At 34.6% G+C, this 22,176-nt stretch overlaps 2 non-coding genes across 2 annotated transcripts; both read right to left on the bottom strand.

Moving 5' to 3' along the window:
* Window positions 1-3,824: 3,824 nt before the first annotated feature.
* Window positions 3,825-3,897, bottom strand: TRNAR-ACG (transfer RNA arginine (anticodon ACG)). Its single transcript has one exon. It is a non-coding gene; the product is annotated as a tRNA-Arg (tRNA).
* Window positions 3,898-19,618: 15,721 nt separating this feature from the next.
* On the bottom strand, window positions 19,619-19,692 carry TRNAR-ACG (transfer RNA arginine (anticodon ACG)). Its single transcript has one exon. It is a non-coding gene; the product is annotated as a tRNA-Arg (tRNA).
* Window positions 19,693-22,176: the final 2,484 nt, after the last annotated feature.

Genomic DNA, 22,176 nt, shown 5'->3' on the forward strand with positions numbered 1-22,176 from the left:
ACTAGCATGGAAGCAATTCAATTCAACAGTTCACCGTCATCTCCAACCGTTTGGAAAATGGTCTCCATGATTTGACAAACCAGCCTTAGAGCAAGAGTGGACATTTGCACTTCTCAGCACTCTCGTGAATGACTCACCTTTCTTACAGGAGTTAGTGACTGGAGAAAAATGGTATTTTATAAAAATGTTAAGCGCCGCAGGCAAACGCTAAGCACAGCCCAACTGAGCCTCCACCTAGGAAAAGTCTTGTTAAGCGTTTGGTGGGATATTGTTGATCTATGATCCACTTTGAGTTGTTGCTACTTAATGTAACGATTACATCAGACTTTTGCTTCCAAAGTTAGAGCGCTTCAATGTTGCACTGAAAAAAAAAAGGCCTGTTATCACTCGTAAAGATGTTGTGTTACATCAGGATAATGCACGGCCCCATCCAGCAAGTTACATCTGCAAAGATTGAGACTAAACTGGAAAAAAACTTCCACATTCTCCTTATTTTTCCAGACCTTGCTCTATCAGATTATCATTGTTCGGCTTGCAGAACTATCTCATGGAAAAGAGCTGGAACATGGAGATGTCAAAACTACCCTCTCTACATTCTTTTGCTCCAAACAAGAATTTTATAGAGTTGCATTCAAACTTGTTACTAAATGCATTTGATGCCTTATCTTTAAACATTGGAACAGATATACTGTGTTATGACTGACGCAAAATATAATCAACAGTGACTTTTAAAGAACCACGTGACTTAAGATCTGAGAACTCTTTGTTGACAATCCATATTGTTACTTTTGAAATATATACGCATGTTTTAAACACATATTATAAACGATATCCGAAATTAATCATAAAAGGCAGAATAAATCATACTGAGGTATGTGTGAGTACGTAGTGTAAATAAATCATACTGAGATGTATGTGAAATTTTTGTAGTGTAAAATAAATCATACTGAGGTATGCATGTGCCCAGTACTTAAATAAATCATACTCAGGTATGTGTGACTACGTAGTATAAATAAATCATACTGAGGTAAAGTGTGAGTACGTAGTGTAAATAGAAATCATACTTGAGGTATGTTTGACTAGGTAAGTATAAAATAAATCATACTGAGGTGAATGTATGGTTAAAGCCAAATAGCCACTTGTGTGTAAATAACATTATAAAAATATATATTCTGATACTTTATCTTTTTTTACTTTACTGGAGTAAAAAATATTCAACCGACAAAAAACAACCACGAATTTTAATACACTTTACATACAATACAATACGTCTTCTGCACATGAAACGAACGTAAGTAGCAGCTGTACATATAGTTGTGTTTATATTTGTGATATGTCGTAGAAACTTTATAATTTTCAAGTTTCTCTCAGTCTTTTCATATGACTTTTGGTTGTGTGTATATATATGGCATGGCTTTATATATAACTATTATAATTATTTATCTAATAGCCTTCAGTAATGAAATAATATTATTTTTCTACTTATTTCTTCTAGGAGTACAAAAGTCGTTCTATTACGTTTCCTCCCGAAACAGTGTAAGTGATATAAAATATATCGATTACATGCTAAAATTGAATAATGTTCAGTTTTACTTTTTCTGAGCTCTGCACTTACTAATCGAGCGAAATCCATTTCCCAATAAAAGCATCACCAAGTAGATATAATATAATACTATTCTTATTATAATATTAAAATTCCCAAAAGTTTCATCTTTCGAATGCGCTCCTAGTCATGAGTATTTTTCATCATTTATATCAATCAGAATTTGATGAACCTACGTGATTGTCTACAGATTATTGAGAGACGTATTATAATTATATTATTATTGTTGTCTTTAAAATTGAATGTGGATATGTCTGATATATAAAACAAAGTGATACACCAATATCCAAGGGTGGATGTGTGTCTGACGTAAATAAAATAAGAGATACCAAAAATTTCATCTGATAAACAATATAATGCAGTATAATTTACTCTGGCATAGAAATACAAGTGCAAACAAACATAGATTTCTCTGATATGTAGAAAGAATCGATACACAAACTTCCAACTGTAGGTCTGTCCGACCTCGAAAAAATAATTGATAGACAAACATACATCTATAGTTTCTTTATTGACTTGCAGAAACCAAGTGATACACTAAAATCTATCTATAGATCTTGATGACGAGAAATCCACTTGAAATAAAATGCATCTCAGAACTGCTGGTATGGGTATTAAAACATTTACTGAGAGGGTGGAGAAAAACGTTTCGACCTTCCTGGGTCATCTTCAGGTTAAGAAAAGAGAATTTGCAAGTGACCATTGCTGGACATATGTCTTAGGGATGAGAGTATAAACGGGTACAGGATTGTAGGGGCGGTGCAGTTGGATGTTAGGTTATGTCAATTAGATATAACTGTCTTAGTTTTCAAAACTGTTACCAATATGCTTAGAGTTATACCATCGATCAAAATAAACATAGTTTTCGTGGGTGAATTCTATATAGGTTTGATTAGCTTGCTTGCGAAGATGACCTAAGAAGGTCAAAACATTGTTGTGTATACTTTATTTTAATTAAAGATTTAATACCCATACAAACAGTCTTGAGAACATATAGTCTCAAACAGCTTCACAGTCTATGTGAACCTGTGGAAGATAAGTGGATTTCTTATAACATGCTCTTACTATGATCATTCTGTTAAATCCTCCACGCAAATTACTTGAAAACCCAAATAACATTTATTCGTATCTTGATTCTGGATAAGCATTCAACAAACTGAAAGAAAGAATTGATCAGTACTCTGTGTTCATATTTTGAATTCTTGAAGATCCACTCATTAGGTAGAGATGGTGGTAATTTGCAGATAGCCCTTCCAGTAAAGGTGCTGGGTGAAATTTACTCAGCTCGTATCCATAAAAGTAATTATACTATAATTTTTTGATAATGTAAGCATATCTTTGCAATATTTGACAATTTATTGGTACACACTGCCGAGCTTTGAAAACAAAATAATGCCATTTTCAATTAAATATTAAGATCTTTAATTAAAGATTTTCTTTAATTTTTTCGTTACCAGGATGTTGACTGTTCAACATGCAAAATAATTTTGATTTTAAGATTAAAAATATTTTTTAAGGATCAGAATATTTTCAGATTTTCCGTACAAAATCTTTATAATCCCCAGTTAATTATGAACGTCGTTTTATCAACCAAACTTTATATTTATCTGTTATTTTCACTACTTTATCTCTCTCACATGGGTTGGTTCAATTCTGACAGACTTCGTAACCTGCATAAAAAATTGGGGAATAAATATAAATTATGTTGTTGTTCCTAGGAAAACTTCATATGCGACGACATATAAACAGAAATGCTTAATCTAAATATCATAACAATATACATGTTACTTTAGGTATATTTTCCAGTCAGTAGTGCCTGGCTAGGTGCGCTATGAGACTTTGCAGTTACGCTGCTCACGTGCAATGATGTTACCGTATTCAAGAATATAAAACTGTCCCTTATAAAGCAGTATACTAGTGTTGTTTTGCAATATATACAGTTTGTTTGTGTTTCGAATTTCGCGCAAAGCGACACGAAAACTATATGCGCTAGCCGTCCCTAATTTAGCAGTGTTAGACTAGATGGAAGGCAACTAGTCATCACCACCCACCGCCAACCATTGGGCTACCTCACAGCACAAATAGTGGGATTGACCGTCACATTATAACGCTCCCATCGGCTGAAACGGCGAGTATGTTTGATGCGACCCAGGACCATGCGAACCTACCGTGAACCTCAGATCACTAGTCGCACGCTGGACCCAAAATTGTAACGCTTAATCGAGCCAGCCAGGATTCGAACCTGGAATCTTCTGATCCGTAGTCAGACGCGTTATCCATTGCGCCACTGGCCCGCTTTGATTAGACCGAGAAACTAAATTTATCTGTTTAATTCAAATATGATTTCTTGGTTCATTTCTACTTCGAGTTCTTCAATTAAAGATTATACTTTAAGCTAGTCATGTATTAGTTCTGTAAAGATCTATATTAAAATAAAGGAGGTTACAGACCTAATAGCAATAGAAAATGAATTTTGTTTACACAAAAATATACGTTACTTTTTGTTTGTTGGCAATAAGAAATTGTTTTAATTTTATTAAGTTTATCCAGTCACATTAATTGGCACACAACTAGAATAGCATTCAAAATAAATACCACTCTAGAAGTTTCCTTGTTAAATCTCCTGTAATTAGCGGATCTAACCCTCTGTAAAAAATAAGAAATGCCTTGTTGTTCCTAATTATTAACAGTTGTTGTTTTTAATTAATTTCCATTGACGGTCCTATTTATTATCCATTGTTGGTTTTAATTATTATTCGCTGATGTTTCTAATTATTATCTATTGCTCTTCGTAATTATTGTCCACCCAATCACTGTTGTTGTTCTTAATTAGCATCTGTTATGTTTCCTAATTATTATCGATTATCGTTTCTAAATAGAATAATCAACACAACAGATAAAATGATAAACACTCTTTCTGTTGTTAGGTTCTGATTAAAATGTTAATTTGACTACACTTAACTTAGGCACCATTCCTTTTACCAGCGTGTCCAAAACTGTTTCGGTTCACAGCACCCTTAGTGTCTCAGCAATTTGTCTCACCTAGGCAAAAAAGAAAAAAAAACCCTAACAATTCCGTTTATGAAGTCGTTAGGTCCAAAAACAACTTAAAACTCAGTAACTATTTATCTTCTAAAAAAACGTTGTAGCCGTCTGAAAGAATAATACACGTAAATTGAAGGTAAAAACAATACTTTTATTTCATTTTTAAACAACCACAATTACTAATGGGATGTGTGCGCCTACTGGGTACTGCACAGCTTACCTTTGGAATCTGATTGGACACCAACACTCTCATTTCCTGTTCCACACTGATTTTCGCGCGGTACTTGTTTTTATCACAGGGAATTCAGGTTCGCTGAGCCTTAGCACTTTAACAGAGGATATTCATCTCTTATTGATATCCAAAAATGAGTTAGTTCCATGGTGTCAGATTCTGTTTATAAAGTCTTGTCGGTCCGGTATAGCCAAAGCGTGTTAAGGCGTGCGACTCGTAATCTGAGGGGTAGCGGGTTCTGCATCCCCGTCGCCAAACATGCAAACTTTGCCCCTTCAGCCGTGGGGCATTATAATGTGACGGTCAATCCCACTATTCTTTGTAAAAGAGTAGCCCAAAAGATGGCGGTCGGTGGGGATGACTAGCTGTGTTCCCTCTGGTCTTACACTGTTAAATTAGGAACGGCTAGCGCAGATAGCTCTCGTGTAACTTTGCACAGGGAATTCAAAACAAAACCAAACCAAACTAGGTATCGGGATCATAAAACAAATATTCAAGTTAACATTTTAATAACATGGACACGTTCAGATTTGCAGTTATGAATGTTCCATTTCCAAATTCGAATATTGTAGATATGTTATATTACAATATGCACTACTTACGGGCATATTAGTTATATTATTTGCCCGGCATGGCCAAGCGGGTTAAGGCGTGCGACTGTAATTTGAGGGTCGTGGGATCTAATTCTCGTCGCACTAAACATGTTCGCCTTTCAGCCGTGGGGCGTTATAAAGTTGTGATCCATTAAACCTATTCGTTGGTAAAAGAGTAGCCCAAGAGTTGGCTGTGGGTAGATGATGACTAGCTGCCTAGTCTTACACCGCTAAATTAGGGACAGCTTAGCGCAGATAGCTCTCGTGTAGTTTTGTGCGAAATTCAAAAACAAAACAATTAGTTATATTAGAATTTGCTTGCCTTTACAATACTTCTTAGATAGAGCTCGTAAGTCTGTGATTTTAACAAACAAGACTTCTTCTGTTACATTTTTTTTTTAAAATCATTTATTTTGGTGGGAAATTGAGAACTATTCGTGTTGTTCATTAAAAGTTGTATAAAAGTTTACAGAATATTGTGACCTTTCAAAATCTACATCCACACTTTAGTTATTTTGGTAATTATTTAGGGTTATAGTGAATCGAGTTAATGTATTAACAATCATTGGTTTACCTCCCGCTAATTTAAGATCTTTTCATGAATACTCAATTATATTATACTATTGTGTGGCATTTGCCACACTTGCGAATATTCTGACTCTTCTAAGTATATATCATTGTCATTAAACACCCCATGATCTTTTCTCGTTTACCTTTTAATTTTTACACAAGACTCGACTTAATTTATCTGCTTCTTGTCCTCCTCAGTGGCTCAGCAATAAATTAAAGGTTTTGATCCTCATGGTGAGCAGAGTACATGTAATATAGTGTGTAGCGTTATACCAAACGACAACCAATACAAATGGGTTCCATGAGTTTTATTAAGTGCATAAATTAGTTCAAGTGTGAATAATTATTCTAAGTTGTCTGATGTTGATGGAACAGAGTAGCCGATATTTATTACTTCTTTACGATAGCTTGAGCTGAAGGAACATCAAACTATATGTAACCCACGATTTCACATTGCTATTACAATTACTGACGAAGGAGGCGCTAATGTAGTTTGGAGCTTTGAACGGTACATAGATGAAGCTGCAGACATCTATCCGACACCTAATTTTACATGTGATGGAATTGCCGTTGTACGCAAACTCAAAGAGCCGACACCATAAAATAGACTAACTGACGAAGGGAGGATGCAACTTTAGTTTATAAGATCCTAGAATGTCCATCTTTTATGTACCACCCAAGATCCATAAACTTGAGATTTCAGAAAGGGCCCATCATGTTTGTGTACAAGTGTTCCCAAAAACTGTTTTCTAATTTTATTGATAACATTCTTTATCTTATCGTACATAAATTAAGGTTCCTACAAATTGTTCATAATCTTCATGGGTAATGTAATATCTCTTTACATATTCAATCTTTACATTGAAGGCTTAAAACCTCTCAAGTTTTTTTCTTGATGGACGAGTTATACTCCTACCTTCCACTGATAAAATTTTACAACTTGTACTGAATCTAAATATATTTAAGTTTAATGACAATTACTCAATGTTGCTATGGGAACCAGAATGGAATATTCGTATACAAACTGTTTGTTTAATAATTTGGATTTTGTTTTTTAAGAAATGTTCCCTATTTGTACAGAAGATATATTGACAACATTTCGGAAACTTTATTCGTGACACGACCTAATTTGGCAGCTTTATTATTATTAATTATGTTTGAGCCTGTTCAACCCTTCTTGAACTTTCAGCTGGCGGCAGATCGTTATTGAAAACAACAAACTTACTTCAGTCTGTGTCTCTAGGTATGTCCAGTGCAAATGTTGATGATTATATTTCTTCATAGATTCATGTTTTTGTAGGTTTCAAAAGTTCAGCCACACTGACATCCATTTTCCTGCATTGATGTTATCGTATTCAAGAATATAAAACTGTCCTTTACAAAGCAGCCTGTCTTAGTATACTAGTTTTGTTGGGTTTTGTTTTTTTTTTGCAATTTTCAGTTTGTTTGTGTTTCTGAATTTCGCGCAAAGCGACACGAAGACTACATGCGCTAGCCGTCCCTAATTAAGAAAGTGTAAAACTAGAGGCAAGGCAACTAGTCATCACCATTATTGCCAACTCTTAGGTTATCTTTTTTACCAACGATTAGTGGATTGACGTCACATTATAACGCCTTCACGGCTTGAAGGGCGAGTATGTTTGGTGCGACGAGGATTTGAATCCGTGACCCTCATATTATGACTCGAGCGCCTTTACTACCTAGTAATGCCAGGCTGTAATATATAGTCACATTTCAGTTATAATACGCTACCTATATATGCACATATATTTTCCTATTTAAAATACATTTTAAACTTACTTTTATAAAACATTATAACTTATCAAACTTTGTAATAAGCTGTATTTTTGTCTAAAAATCAAGAACTTACCAGTTTGAAAATTTGTTTCTCAAAACTGGTACGACGTCGCAAAATTGATACTGTTCTGAGAAAAAACACAGTTGAAGGATATTCTTGCGCTTTCGATTGATTACCCACATATCATAAACAGAAATAAGAGTATATAAGGTCAACGTTTACAAATATGGAAAGAGAGTAGAAGGGTCTGTGTTGAATAGGTGCACATGAGCGATACCTTAGCAAACTAGGAAGATTGTAGGTTATTTGTTGATATTCTAGCTTGTCAGTAATTTGAGTTCCTAATTGTAAGAAACTGCAGACTTTGTACTTGGACATACAGCATGACACACAGAAGTTAATGTGTAGGATTTCTTTTTAATATTTACTTTTAAATAAAGGTATAAATTAATGTATCATACTAAAGACGAATTATAATCCACAATTTGATACCAAACTTGTTAAAATACATTAATAAAATAATAGTTCAATGAAATTTAAGTGCGAGTCAACAAACGTGATATGGCATGACCTTTGACCCATACCTGTCACGATAGACCTGTAGCACTGTTATTACAAGTACAACATCGAAAAGAACATGTTATTGTTTGTGAAACTAAGACATTGAATGTTACATAAAAAGGGTGTTGTTCCAATTTGTTAAGATTAGCTAAGTGTTATTGAGCCATCAGTCATTTCTATTATTAGTCGTATAGTCACAAAATACGCAACACTGAAGTTAGTTGTACGTTTTTTTGCAATTTAGAAGGCTACATAGGAATAAGTGTCCATAATCTTCAGAAGTATAACTTTAATATCTTGATGAGATATAGATAAGAGGGAAGCACAATATATTAAAGACGACCAACCTAACGTACAACAGAGTGTCATTCAAGATGTGAAAATCACATGTAATGTGGTACAACACTTACTCTACGGACATTACCTAGTCCCATCGGACGCAACCCATAACTAATTGACATACAAGTAACTTCTAATTTATATATGGTGTATCTTCAGAAAATTTGCTAGACTTTCACTCAACATTACAAGGTTTTCACACAAAAAATAAGATTTTAACAAAGTATTTTTATTAATATTTCTTCGTGAAATTATCGATTCATTTTTTTAACTAGTACTAGAGAAAAGTGATTTCATTTGGAGATTAAAATTTCAAAAATCTCACATTTCACTTGTATAATTTCTAGAACCTCTTAAGTGAATATATAATTTTTTTAATATTTATATATTTTTCTGTTATTACGTTTATTACTTCATTCTTCAGCCTAAAGAAAACTCATCAAATATAATGAAAAGAAAAACCTAAATATCAGAAATAAAATGAGCAGCTGTCCCCTTCTTTCTAGGCAGCTAGTCATCACCACTCACCGCCAACTCTTAGGTTACTCTTTACCAGCGAATAGTGGGATTGACTGTCACATTATAACGCCCACACGGCTGAAATAGCGAGCATGTTTGGTGTAACCGGATTCGAACCCGCGACCCCTCGTATTAGCAGTCGAAAACCTTAGCACGCCTGGCCATGCCGGCCCTAATCAAAAGGATTCAAAGTTCGTACCCTGAGAGTTTCAACTGTTAAACATGTCCGATGAATTTTCTGTGTTTATTTTACTCTCAACACCTAAAGTTAAACCCACTGTAAATAATGCTGTAATACAACCTACAGAGCAAGAACACACGTGAAAAACATAAAAGTTTTATTAGTACTTGCCATTTTCCAAGAACACAATATTGTACCAAGCGGTTTATATTTCATACAACATTTACAAAATAAATTTCCAAGGCTAACAAAATTGCAATTAGAATGTGTCAAAACATTTATTGTATGATTCAAAGTTGCGCTGCTCCAATAAACTTTGTAGGTTCTGAGTCTCGCCAATCAATTTACTCGCAGGTGTTTCTGTACCGCTTCCTCATTGCCTCTCAGCGAAATCACGCAAGTACAGCGGTATGTCTCCGGATTTACAACGCAAAATCAGGGGTTCGATTCACCTCGGTGGGATCAGCAGATAATCCTGATGTGGTTTTGCTATAACAAAAAACACACCCAGTAAAACAGTAATATGTCTGCGGACTTAAACCTCTAAAAACCGAATTTCGATACTCGTGGTGGGCAGAGTTCAGATAGCCATTGTGTAGTTTTGTATCTTGATTCTTAAACAAACAAACTTCTCCTTATCTGTTTGATATCTGTCGAATTTCGTAGCATGTATGCATGATGGGGTTATTTGGGCACATATTTTAATACTGCCCTCTTGTTTTAAAGTTGTCAAGTTTCGAATGTGGTTTTAATGTTACCTCAGTTTAGACTTTAGACAATTAGAAACACACAAATGCAGTAGGCCTAACTATATAATGGCCTATAAGAGTATACTATGTCGGCTAGCGTACGTCAAATATGTCTTTAAATATACATATACTTATTACTGTTTACTCATAAATGTTTAAATTTTAGTTATATTTCTTAAAACATAGAAAGTAAATGAGAAATACAGTGCAAAACATTGATTTAGTGTACGTACCCTTGTTGCGAAATTCTGTACTCGTGCATTCGTACTATCATTAAGCCTTGTTCTAGACTGAGGGTGGGTATGTAGAAATAATAATTTTGTAAACTCTAAGCAACAACTTTTGAAAAAAAACACATCAAATTGCAGTATTAATATCCCTCAAAATTCCTGTAATTTAGTGGGTCTCCAAGTGAAGTACATGTGGGTTGAAAAAATCCTATTCCTGTTCAGAGGCACGACTTAATAATCACACATCTAGTTCTGACAAAAATCTTTCATTCGCCATCAAATCACTAATAAACAACTGTTAGAATTACGTAGAGGGGAAAATTCTCTTCCATTTGTTTTAAACTTGAGCTACTCAGTAGTAGGTGGTACTAGTTAAGAACTTTCAAATGATTGATGCGAAGGGCGGAGCCACTCTATGAGATTTGTTAAACAAAATAATATCTCAGCACCTCATAGAGGTGGGAGGTTCTTATTTTAAATTTAGATGATCTTTATCTCCAAGGCCCGGCATGGCCAAACACGCTCGCCCTTTCAGCCGTGGGGCGTTATAACGTGACTGTCAATCCCACTTTCGTTTGTAAAGAGCAGCCCAAAAGATGGCGGTCGGTGGGGATGACTAGCTGTATTCCCTCTAGTTTTACACTGCTAAATTAGGGACGGCTAGCGCAGATAGCCCTCGTGTAGCTTTGTACGAAATTCAAAACAAACCACACCAAAGTAGGTATCAGGATCAAAAACAAATATTCAAGTTAACATTTTTAATAACATGGACACGTTCAGGTTTGCAGTTATGAATGTTCCTTTCCAAATAGGAATATTGTAGATAAGTTATGTTACAGTATGCACTACTTACAGCATATTAGTTATGTTTGCCCGCCATGGCCAAGTGGGTTAAGGCGTGCGATTCGTAATTTGAGGGTCGTGGGATCGAATACTGTCGCACCAAACATGTTCGCCTTTTCAGCCGTGGGGCGTTATAAAGTTGCGATCAATCCAACTATTCCTTGGTAAAAGAGTAGCCCAAGAGTTGGCTGTGGTGGTGATGACTGGTTGCTTTGTCTTACACTGCTAAATTAGGGACAGCTAGCGCATGTAGCTCTCGTGTAGCTTTGTGCGAAATTCAAAACAAAACAATTAGTTATATTAGAATTTGCTTACCTTTACAATACTTCCTAGAAAGAGCTCGTAAAGATTGTGATTTTAACAAACAAGACTGCTTCTGTTACATTTTAAAAAATCATTTATTTTGGTGGAAATTGAACAGTATTTGTGTTACTGATTAAAGTTGTATAAAGTTTACAGAATATTGTGACCTTTCAAAATCTACATCCACACTTTAGTTATTTTGGTAATTATTTAGAGTTATAGTGAATCGAGTTAATGTATTAACAATCATTGGTTTTACCTCTCGTTAATTTTAGATCTTGTCATGAATACTCAATTTTACGGTACTATTGTGTGGCATTTGACACACTTGCGAATATTCTAACTTTCTGAGATATATCATTGTCATTAAACACATTATGAACTTTTCACGTTTAACTTTTAAATTTTTTACAAGACTCGACTTATTTTATCTGCTTCTTGTCCACCTCCAAGTGGCTCAGCAGTAAGTTAAAGGTTTTGATCCCCATGGTGAGCAGAGTACATGTAATATAGTGTGTAGCGTTATACCAAACGACAACCAATACAAATAGTTCCATGAGTTTTATTAAGTGCATAAATTAGTTCAAGTGTGAATAATTATTCTAAGTTGTCTGATGTTGATGGAACATAGTAGCCGATATTTATTACTTCTTTACGATAGCTTGAGCTGAAGGAACATCAAACTATATGTCACCCACGATTTCACATTGCTATTACAATTACAGACGAAGGAGGCGCTAATGTAGTTTGGAGCAATGAACTGTACATAGTTGAAGCTGGAGACATCTATCCGACACCTAATTTTACATGTGATGGAATTCACCGTTGTACGCAAACTCAAAGAGCCGACACCATAAACAGACTAACCGACGAAGGACGTAACTTTAGTTTATAAGATCCTAGAATGTCCATCTTTTATGTACTACCCAAGATCCATAAACCTGAGATTTCAGGAAGACCCATCATGTTTGTGTACAAGTGTTCCACAAAACTGATTTCTAATTTTATTGATAACATTCTTTATCTTATCGTACATAAATTAGGGTTCCTACAAATTCATCATAATCTTCACGGGTAATGTTATATCTCTTTACATATTCAATCTTTACATTAAAGGCTTAAAACCTCTCAAGTTCTTTCTTGATGGACGAGTTATACTCGTACCTTTCACTGATAAAATTTTACAACTTCTACTGAATCTAAATATATTTAAGTTTAATGACAATTACTCTATGTTCCTATGGGAATCAGAATGGAATATTCGTATACAAACTGTTTGTTTAATAATTTGGATTTTTCTTTTTAAGAAATGTTCCCTTTTGTACAGAAGGTATATTTATATCATTTCCGGAAACTTTATTCGTGACAGGACACAATTTGACAGCTTTATTATTATTAATTATGTTTGAGCCTATTCAACCCTTCTTTAACTTTCAGAAGGCGGCAGATCGTTATTGAAAATAACAAACTGTTCTGTTTGTGTCTCTAGGTATTATGTCCAGTGCAAATGTTGACGATTATATTTCTTCATATGTTCATGTTTCTTGTAGGTTTCAAAGTTCAGCCACACTGACATCCATTTTCCTGTGTTACAGATGTAACTTAACAATTACATCCATTTATTTCTTTGTGTTACTGATATAGTTTAACACTGACATCCATCCATTTCCCTGTGTTATTGAGGTAGTTTAACACTGACATCCATTAATATCTCGTGTTACTGAAATAGTTTAACACTGACATCCATCTATATCCTCGTGTTACTGATGTAGTTTATTCCTGACATCAATTTCCCTGTGTTACTGATGTAGTTTAACACTGACATCCATCTATATCCTCGTGTCACTGATGTAGTTTATTACTGACATCCATTTCCTTGTGTTACTGATGTAGTTTAACACTGATATCCATTCATTTCCTCGTGTTACTGATGTAGTTTTATAACTGACATCAATTTCCTCTTGTGTTACTGATGTAGTTTAATACTGGCATCCATTGATATCCTCGTGTTACTGATATAGTTTAACACTGACATCCATCTATATCCTCGTGTTACTGATGTAGTTTAACACTGGCATCCATTCATATCCTGGTGTTACTGATGCAGTTTAATACTGGCATCCATTGATATCCTTGTGTTACTGGTGCAGTTTAACCCCGATCTTCCTCGACCACTTTACTCTCTAATTTTACAGTAATAATCATATTTTCAATTTCTTCCTTTCTCATTATATGTCCCAGATAACTCAGTTGTCTTTCTCTGGTGGTTATCATCAACTTCCTCTGTCTCTAATCTTTTAGTACTTCCTCATTGGTTATATGGTCTGCCCACGAAACAAGTAACATTGTTCTGCAAAATCACATTTCTGTGGTATCAAGATGCTTTTCCATGCTAGACGAAATGACTTCCATCGTTCACTATAATCTTATGGACTGTTTTTTTAAAAATCTTGATTTGTTGCACCGACCATTTTGTGCTCAATTTCTTACTTACAGTTTTGAGTTTACGTCGCATTTGCAGTAATGATGATGATTTTATCTCATGGAATGATTGCCTTTTTCCTAATCTAAACTTACGAAAAAAAAGGTTTCTTTAAAGCTAATCAAAAAACTTCGTGAGACGTTGTCACAAGAGATGGGACGTAATAAACTCACTTTAACTGAAACCACCAAAATTAGCGGAGGAACTTTTCATTCTTCAAACTGATACTGACACTAAAGGTATTTTAACTGAAAAATCTGTTACTGGTTTAGACACAGTTAACACCTTCTAAATTTTACTTTAGAAATATGTTAATCAGGATTTGTTATATAGTATATTGTTTGTAGCCTTTGTAACTTGCTCTACAATGGTGAGACAGATTTCGTGACCACAGATTACACATATTAATGTGAAATCAAAATCTCTAGAGATCAGGGCCATGTACTTGTTGGAACGTTCATTGTTTATATTAGTAAACACTCGTTATACAAATAGTCCACATACTCAATGTTTTTCATGTTGTTGGATTATTTTATGCGTATTTACGTAAATACCTTTTTAATACTCTATATGATAAAACTACAATATGATGAATTAGATACTTATAGCAATAGGTGACATATTTACTTGACTTATAGTACATATTTAGAGATGAGTCATACTTAGGCTCATATACATCATTTATGGGCCCGGCATGGCCAGGTGGTTAAGGCACTCGACTCGTAATTCGAGGGTCGTGGGTTCGAATGCTCGCCATGGGGGGCGTTATAATGTTACGGTCAAAAGCACTGTTCATTGTCAAAAGAGTAGCCCAAGAGTTGGCTGTGGGTAGAGATAACTAGCTGCCTTCCCTCTAGTCTTATACTGTTAAATTAGGGATGGCTAGCGCAGGCAACCCCTGTATAGCATTGCGCGAAATTCAAAAGAAATCAAACAGAAAGAAACTAATCCAACTCCACTGTTTCAGATCATTAACCAAATAAACCCTCATGAAGATGGATGTGTACGAGGAGCACATTAGGCATATAATACTTTATGAGTTCAGAAGAGGCAATAGTACGGCAGAAACTACATGAAGCATTCAAGGTGTTTATGATACGGAGTCTTTCAACGAAATAAAATGTTGAAGGTAATTTCAGAAGTTCAGATCAGTTGACTACAGCTTAACTGATGTGTCACATGCAGGTCGCCCTGTTGAGTTTAATGATGACTTACTGCTGGCTGAAATTGATGAACATTGTGCTGTAACAGTTTAAGAACTAGAACAGAAGTTTAATTCAACCCATTCAACATTTCACCCTCATCTCCAACAGTTTGGAAAATGGGTCTTTCATGATTTGACAAAACCCAGTTTTAGAGAAAGAGTGGACATTTGCACTTCTCTGCACTCTCGTGAACGTCACTCACCTTTCTTGGACAGGTTAGTGACTGGAGATGAAAATGGATATTTTATAAAAATGTTAAGCGCCGCAGATAAACTGGCTAAAGCACAGCCCAAACTGAGCTTCCACCCTAGGAAAGTCTTGTTAAGCGTTTGGTGGAATATTGTTGATCTGTGATCCACTTTGAGTTGTTGCTACTTAATGTAACGATTACATCAGACTTTTGCTTCCGAGAGTTAGAGCGCTTCAATGTTGCACTGAAAGAAAAAAGGCCTGTTATCACTGTAAAGATGTTGTGTTACATCAGGATAATGCACGGCCCCATCCAGCAAGGATTACATCTGCAAAGATTGAGAGCTAGACTGGCAAAAACTTCCTAACCTCCTTATTCTCCAGACCTTGCTCTATTAGATTATCACTTGTTCCGAAGCTTGCAGAACTATCTCTATGGAAAAGAGCTTGGAACACATGGAGATGTCAAAACTACCCTCTCTACATTCTTTTGCTCCAAACCCCAAGAATTTTATAGAAGTTGCATTCAAAAACTTGTTACTATATGCATTTGATGCCTTATTTTTAAGCATTGGAACAGATATGAACGCACGTATGACTGACGCAAAATATAATCAACAGTGACTTTTAAAGAACCATGTGACTTAAGATCTGAGAACACTTTGTTGACAAACCATATTGTTGCTTTTTGAAATATATACGCGTGTTTTCTGAACACATATTATAAACGATATCCGAAATTAATCATAAAAGGCAGAATAAATCATACTGGGGTATGTGTGAGTACGTAGTGTAAATAAATCATACTGAGGTATGCATGACAGAAGCTAACTACGTAGTGTAAATAACATTTTAAAATATATATTCGACATTTTATCTTTTTTACTTTCATAAAAATATTCAACCCATAAAAACAACCACAGATTTTAATACACTTGACATGTAATTCAATCGTCTTCTGCACATGAAACGGAAGTAGCAGCTGCTGTACATGTTCTTGTGTATATATTTGTGATATGTCGTGAAGCTTTATAATTTTCAGAATTTCCTCACGTCTTTCATATGACTTTTGGTGTGTGTGTATATATATATGGCTATTTTATAATTATTATAATTATTTATCTAACAGCCTTCGATAATAAATAATATTATTTTCTACTTATTTCTTCTTGGAGTACAAAAGTGTTCCATTACGTTTCCTCCCGAAACAGTAAAGTAATATAAAAAATATATCGATTATTGCTAAAATTGAATAATTAAGTTTTACTTTTTTCTGAGCTCTGCACTTACAATCGAGCGAAAACCATTCCCAAAAAAATACCAAGTAGATATAATATAATACTATTCTTATTATAATATTAAAATTCCCAAAAGTTTCATCTTTCGAATGCGCACTAGTCATGGTATTTTTATGATTTAAATCAAAATTTGATGAACCTACATGATTGTCTGACGTGAGGAACGTATTATAATTATATAATTATTGTTGTCTTTTAAAATTGAATGTGTGTATGTCTGATATAAATAACAAGCGATACACAAACATTCAAGTATGAATCTGTCATACACATAAAAAATAACTGGTACACAAATATCCAACTATACAGATGTCTGACATAAAAGAGAAGTGATACAAAACCATCTAGTATGGGTCTGTCTGCATAGAAAAAAAAATTAATGACACATTCACATATAACAGGAGGGACTGTCTAATATAAATAATAATGATATACAGACAAACAACTATAGCTCTCCATGACATAGAAAAACAAGTGAAACACAAATATAAAACTATAGGTTTGTCTGATATAGAAAAAAAAGTGATACATACACATCCAACTATATGTCCTTAAGACATAGAAAAGTAAGTGATGCACAAACATCCAACCTTAGAACTGTCTGATAATTAATTAGAGATCTGTATGACATAAAAAAAAAGAACTGACACACGAACATCCATGAATAGGTCTCTTCGAAGTAGATAAACAAGTGAAACTCAAATATCCAGCTATAGGTCTGTCTGACATGGAAAGCCAAGTGTTACACACACGTCCAAGTATGAGTATGTCTGGCATAGAAAAGAAGTAATACACAAATATCTAAGTATGAATATGTCTCAATTAGAAAAATAAGTGATGGACATACATGTAAAACAGATTTGTCAAACACAGGAAAAGAAGTCATACACAAGCATACAACTATAGGTATGTCTGATATATAAAACAAGTGATACACCAACATCCAAGGGTGGATCTGCTGACGTAAATAAAATAAGAGATACACAAAATTTCATCTGATAAACAAATATGCAAGTATAATTTACTCTGGCATAGAAATACAAGTGACAAGGAAACATGGATTTCTCTGATGTAAAGAAAGAATCGATACACAAACTTCCAACTGTAGGTCTGTCCGACCTCGGAAAATAAGTGATAGACAAACATACATCTATAGCTTTATCTGACATAGAAACCAAGTGATACACTAAAATCTATCTATAGATCTTGATGACGAGAAATCCACTTGAAATAAAAATGCATCTCAGAACTGCTGGTATGGGTATTAAAACATTTACTGAGAAGGAGAGAACAACGTTTCGACCTTCCTAGGTCATCTTCAGGTTAAGAAAGAGAGAATTTGCAAGTGACCATTGCTGGACATATGTCTTAGGGATGAGAGTATAAACGGGTACAGGATTGTAGGGGGCGGTGCAGTTGGATGTTAGGTTATGTCAATTAGATATAACTGTCTTAGTTTTTCAAAACTGTTACCAATATGCTTAGAGTTATACCATCGATGAAAATAAACATAGTTTTCGTGGGCGAATTCTATATAGATTTGATTAGCTTGCTTGCGAAGATGACTTAAGAAGGTCAAAACATTGTTGTGTATTTTATTTTAATTAAAGATTTAATACCCATAAAAACCGTCTTGAGAACATATAGTTTCAAACAGCTTCACAGTCTATGTGAACCTGTGGAAGATAAGTGGATTTCTTATAACATGCTCTTACTATGATCATTCTGTTAAATCCTCCACGCAAATTACTTGAAAACCCAAATAACATTTATTCGTATCTTGATTCTGGATAAGCATTCAACAAACTGAAAGAAAGAATTGATCAGTACTCTGTGTTCATATTTTGAATTCTTGAAGATCCACTCATTAGGTACAGATGGTGGTAATTTTGCAGATAGCCCTTCCAGTAAAGGTTGGGTGAAATTTACTCAGCTCGTAACCATAAAATTAATTATACTATAATTTTTTGATAATGTAAGCATATCTTTGCAATATTTGACAGTTTATTGGTACACACTGCCGAGCTTTTCAAAACAAAATATGCCATTTTCAATTATATATTAAGATCTTTTAATTAAAGATTTTCTTGTATTTTTTCGTTACCAGGATGTTGACTGTTCAACATGCAAAATAATTTTGATTTTAAGATTGAAAATATTTTAAGGATCAAAACATTTTCAGATTTTACGTACAAAATCTTTATAATCCCCAGGTAATTATGAACGTCGTTTTTATCAAACAAACTTTATATTTATCTGTTATTTTCACTACTTTATCTTCATACGGGTTGGTTCAATTTGACAGACTTCGTAACCTGCATAAAAAATTGGGGAATAAATATAAATTATGTTGTTGTTCCTAGGAAAACTACATGTGACAACATAAAACAGAAATGCTTAATCTAAATATCTTAACAATATACATGTTAATTTTAGTATATTGGCCAGACAGTAGTGCCTGGCTAAAGTTATGGAAATTGTACTTACGCTGCTCACGAGCAATGATGTTACCGTATTCAAGAATATAAAACTGACCTTTATAAAGCAACCTGTCTTAGTATACTAGTGTTGTTTTGCAATATACAGTTTGTTTGTGTTTCGAATTTCGCGCAAAGCGACACGAGGACTGTATGCGCTAGCCGTCACTAATTTAGCAGTGTTAGACTAGACGGAAGACAACTAGTCATCACCACCCACCGCCAACTATTGGGCTACCCTTTTAGCACAAATAGTGGGATTGATCGTCACATTATAACGCTCCCACGGCTGAAACGGCGAGTATGTTTGGCGCGACTGGGATGCGATCCCGCGAACCTCAGATCACTAGTCGCACGCTTAACACGCTGGCCATGCCGGACCCAAAATTGTAACGCTTAATCGAGCCAAGCCAGGATTCAAACCTGGAATCTTCTGATCCGTAGTCAGACGCGTTATCCATTGCGCCACTGGCCCGCTTTGATTAGTCAGAGAAACTAAATTTATCTTTTTAATTCAAATATGATTTCTTGGTTCATTTCTACTTCGAGTTCTTCAATTAAAGATTATACTTTAATCTAGTCATGTATTAGTTCTGTAAAGATCTATATTGAAATAAAGGAGGTTACAGACCTAATAACAACCCAGTAGAAAATGAATTTTTGTTTACACAAAAATATACGTTACTTTCTTTTTGTTTGTTGGTAATAAGAAATTGTTTCAATTTTATTAAGTTTATCCAGTCACATTAATTGGCACACAACTAGAATAGCATTCAAATAAATACAACTCTAGAAGTTTCCTTGTTAAATCTCCTGTAATTAGCGGATATAACCCTCGGTAAAAAATAGAAATCCCTTGTTGTTCCTAATTATTAACAGTTGTTGTTTTAATTATTTTCCATTGACGGTCCTATTTATTATCTATTGTTGGTTTTAATTATTATTCGCTGATATTTCTAATTATTATCTATTGCTCTTCGTAATTATTGCCAAACATGCTTGCCCTTTCAGCCGTGGGGGCATTATTATGTGACGGTCAATCCCACTATTCGTTGGTAAAAGAGTAGCCCAAAAGATGGCGGTCGGTGGGGATGACTAGCTGTGTTCCCTCTGGTCTTACACTGTTAAATTAGGAACGGCTAGCGCAGATAGCCCTCGTGTAGCTTTGCACGAAATTCAAAACAAACCAAACCAAACTAGGTATCAGGATCATAAAACAAATATTCAAGTTAACATTTTTAATAACATGGACACGTTCAGATTTGCAGTTATGAATGTTCCATTTCCAAATACGAATATTGTAGATAAGTTATGTTACTGTATGCACTACGTACGGCATATTAGTTATATTTGTCCGGCATGGCCAAGTGGGTTAAGGCGTGCGACTCGTAATTTGAGGGTCGTGGGATCGAATACTCGTCGCACCAAACATGTTCGCCTTTTCAGCCGTGGGGGCGTTATAAAGTTGCGATCCATCAAACTATTCGTTGGTAAAAGAGTAGCCCAAGAGTTGGCTGTGGGTGTTGATGACTGGCTGCCTTGTGTTACACTGCTAAATTAGGGAAGGCTAGCGCAGATAGCTCTCGTGTAGCTCTGTGCGAAATTTAAAAACAAAAAAATTAGTTATATTAGAATTTGCTTACCTTTACAATACTCTTAGAAAGAGCTCGTAAAGTCTGTGATTTTAACAAACAAGACTTCTTCTGTTATATTTTTTAAAAAATCATTTATTTTGGTGGAAATTGAACAGTATTCGTGTTACTGATTAAAGTTGTATAAAGTTTACAGAATATTGTGACCTTTCAAAATCTACATCCACACTTTACTTATTTTGGTAATTATTTAGGGTTATAGTGAATCGAGTTAATGTATTAAAATCATTGGTTTTACCTCTCGTTAATTTAAGATCTTGTCATGAATACTCAATTTTACGGTACTATTGTGTGGCATTTGCCACACTTGCGAATATTCTAACTTTCTAAGATATATCATTGTCATTAAACACCTTATGAACTTTTCACGTTTACCTTTTAATTTTTACACAAGACTCGACTTATTTTATCTGCTTCTTGTCCACCTCCAAGTGGCTCAGCATTAAGTTAAAGGTTTTGGTCCCCATGGTGGGCAGAGTACATGTAATATAGTGTGTAGCATTATACCAAACGACAGCCAATACAAATGGGTTCCATGAGTTTTATTAAGTGCACAAATTAGTTCAAGTGTGAATAATTATTCTAAGTTGTCTGATGTTGATGGAACAGATTAGCCGATATTTATTACTTCTTTACGATAGCTTGAGCTGAAGGAACATCAAACTATATGTAACCCACGATTTCACATTGCTATTACAATTACTGACAAAGGAGACGCTAATGTAGTTTGGAGCTATGAACTGTACATAGATGAACTGGAGACATCTATCCGACACCTAATTTTACATGTGATGGAATTCACCGTTGTACGCAAACTCAAAGAGCCGACACCATAAACAGACTAACCGACGAAGGGCGAAACTTTAGTTTATAAGATCCTAGAATGTCTATCTTTTGTACTCCCAAGATCCATAACCCTAAGATTTCAGGAAGGCTCATCATGTTTGTGTACAAGTGTTCCACAAAACTGATTTCTAATTTTATTGATAACATTCTTTATCTTATCGTACATAAATTAAGGTTCCTACAAATTGTTCATAATCTTCATGGGTAATGTAATATCTCTTTACATATTCAATCTTTACATTGAAGGCTTAAAACCTCTCAAGTTTTTTCTTGATGGACGAGTTATACTCCTACCTTCCACTGATAAAATTTTACAACTTGTACTGATTCTAAATATATTTAAGTTTAATGACAATTACTCTATGTTGCTATGGGAACCAGAATGGAATATTCGTATACAAACTGTTTGTTTAATAATTTGGATTTTGTTTTTAAGAAATGTTCCCTATTTGTACAGAAGG

This window comes from Tachypleus tridentatus, unplaced genomic scaffold, assembly GCF_004210375.1.
Source record: "Tachypleus tridentatus isolate NWPU-2018 unplaced genomic scaffold, ASM421037v1 Hic_cluster_1, whole genome shotgun sequence".
Taxonomy (NCBI): Eukaryota; Metazoa; Arthropoda; class Merostomata; order Xiphosura; family Limulidae; genus Tachypleus; species Tachypleus tridentatus.